Raw genomic sequence first — 3205 nt, forward strand, 5'->3', positions numbered from 1 at the left:
TGTAAACTTTCCCTTTGGGAATCTAGCCGTTTTAAAGCTGAATGTTCTTTTTTCATATCCCAAGAGAAATGTGGAAATTGACTAAGTGCTTTAAAGTCTGAGGCATCTAAGGAAACCCAATGTTGGACTAATGCAGTCTTAATACATGCTACATTTCCTAGGTATTGGGTAACTGTACAAGTAGAGATAGCTGCCAGAGCAGCTCGGAGACAAGCAGATATGAATTCCACTACTGTGGTAGGATTCTGTTTCAGTGCTGGTAACTCCAGCACTTTTACCCCACTCACAGAAGTAGTTAAGGTAACCAGCAACTTATGTCAAACAGGGGTGTTGCTGAATAGTGACTAAAGCACTAGATGTGGGGAATGCAGGGTCAAATCATAACTCAGCCATGAAGCTGTGTGGCTGTCGAAAAGTCATATTCTCACAATCTAACATAGTTGTTTGGGGGGGGGGTAAAACTAAGACTACCCCTGAGCATGTTGAAGAACAGGTAATTTATTTTACAAGTGTGACAAATGAGCTGGGATGCTTTCTGGGCTGAGACAGAAAGCAGCAAGATCCAAGAATCAGGTCCAGAATACAATACAAAGAAACCATCAGAATGGGCAAACTACATAATCTACTTTGTGATAAAGTCTTCTACAAGGAGGCAATGCTGTGGTAAACATTAATGTGTCTACTCAAACTATCCATTTTCTATCTGTTTTGAAGTACACCAAGAACAGATCATAGTGAATGCCTCAGAAATTTCTGCAGCTCTTTTCATGTACTTCCTGTGGTTTGACCTGATGTTTTGCACAATGGCATAGATGTGCAGGCATCACAAGTCCCATGACAGTGAAGCATCTCAAAGGCGCAGGCCCCATGGGCAGAGCCAAAGCAGCCACCCCCAAAAGATGACAGTGGAAGGACAGGACTGATCAAAGGCCTTTTTTGTGGCACCCTCCAGTCCTTTTGGACCCAGTGAAATAATGAGGGAGCACAGCCTTGTGGACCCAACTAGAAATCTGGAGGACTTTTTCTGTGGCAGAACACAGAGCTGTTTGTTGCTGTCCTATTTGTAAAAATCAGAGTGCCTCCACAACTGTAGACAAAAATTGCAAGCAGCTATGCAGATCCATTGAAAGATTGAAGGTCAAAGAAGACAGGGACGGCAAAGGATGAGATGGTTAGACAGTGTCATAGATGCAACAAACATGAAATTGAGCAAACTTCACAGGACAGCAGAAGACAGGAAGGCCTGGCGTGATCTGGTCCATGGGGTCGCGAAGAGTCGGACTCGACTGTGCGACTGAACAACAAATGCAGATCCAATAGAGGTCCAATCTCAAAGCAACAGGAGAGTAATAGTTTTATTAGGACCAACTAAAAGAGTTTTTTTACAAAACAATGAACAAGTTTTTGAGTTCACTTTGCCTTGCTGGTAAGTTATAATGAATTTGCAAACATGCTAACAGCTTTCTGTTGTTTCCGCTGTTAGTTGGTTCATATCTGCAAGGGCACACCAAGTCCATAGGATCACACATGTTGTTGTTGACACTACATCTTTTTAGTTTGGGAGCCATGCGATCATGCTTTACTTTCCATACCAGTGTTTTAAGCAACAGAGGCAGGAAATGCCTTTCTGAAAGAGATGAATAAGTAAAAACAGGCTAGCTATAAAACAAAAATTATCACAATGGAATCTGCTGTGGTGCTGAAGAAATCTATTAAAAGCACAAGGAGATATTCCTTGACAGAAATAAGTATTTCCAGGCAGAGCAAAATGCACCAAAATCTTTTGAGCTCACGGTGTTTTATATTTCCCTAAACCATTTGCTGCTGTTAGATTGTTTTGATTATTAAGTCTTTAGCTTTAGCTTTATTTATTTGTTGCAGTAATAGATCAGCATCAGAGATACAATAGAATTCAAAGCCACATAATTGTCTGACCTCAATAGTACAGATATAATGAATAAAAAGATTTAACCAGACTTAACCAGCTGCTTCCTTGTTAAACATGCCAAAGCACAAAAATTAGCCACTTTAAAGGTGGTCTCATTAGAACAATTCAAGACGAGGAGGGAAATATAAAATTCATCTGGTCTGCCTAGAAAATGTTATAAGATTAAAGATATGTATAGAGATCAAATGTCTGTATATAGAGGGTAATGCACATGGTCAACTGTTTTAACTATGTCCATTTGGCAAGGACAAACATGTTGTGGGCAGAGATATGTGCATCTCTCTCTCTTCCGAAAGAGTTGGTGGTAAAGCATTAAAATGGCCTAGGGTGAAAGCTCTTCCATATTTAATAATTCTAAAACATATTACATTTTATATTAATATCCCAGTTTTTTGGCCAACAGGATCTCAATGTAATTTTGGAAGCCATGTTTTGTGTGTGTTGATTTTATTTATTTATTGCACCTAATGTAGAATCTGAGCTTCGACTATGAGTTAAACTTTGTAGGTCTCCAGGGATGAGCCTTATAGAGCTGGAGTTAGATCAAAAGCTTAGAAATAAACCCTACTTGAAAATGTTCTGCATTTTAAAATGGGTCAAGGGGTCATAGTGAAGTGGAAGGAGATGAGGGGCTTTGGGGAACTTTTGAGAAAGTTTAACAAAAAGAGCATTGCAGTTTGTCATGCAAGATGAACAAACACTCCATCATTTTAAAATGTAGCACACTTTGGTATGCCAGCTTTTTTTTTTTTTTTGTATTTTAGCATTCTTCAGCTGGATAGTAGAAAACTGAAGTCATTTCCTCCTCCTTCTAAGATTTTTACCTCAAAAGCCTGTTCTGGACCTGGTGGAGAAAGAGTTTGTGAGCAATGAATGGAAGGAATGACAATGAGGGAAGAGTTACATACCAGCAGGAAACTGCTCAATAAGCAAATCAACCCTTAGAGTGATCTGCAGCAATTCACGGAAAGTTGCAGGTTAAAAAGAAAAATAACAAGTAATGCTTACTGCTCACTGCTAGGAATGATCATATCCAGGGCTTTTTTGTAGAAAAAGCCCAGCAGGAACTCATTAGCATAATAGGCCACACCCAATAGCAGAAACACATTAGCATATTAGATCACACCCCTGACAGTGCATCTCATTAGCATATTAGGTCACACCCCCATGACTTCCCTTGTATATCCTTTTATTGTAAGTTGCCCTCAGAGTCGCGGGGGGGGGGGGGGGGTCGCCCTCCCAGAGCTCTCCTCTCTG

This window comes from Gekko japonicus, unplaced genomic scaffold (genome assembly GCF_001447785.1).
Source record: "Gekko japonicus isolate JY-2015 unplaced genomic scaffold, Gekko_japonicus_V1.1 scaffold234, whole genome shotgun sequence".
Classification (NCBI taxonomy): domain Eukaryota; kingdom Metazoa; phylum Chordata; class Lepidosauria; order Squamata; family Gekkonidae; genus Gekko; species Gekko japonicus.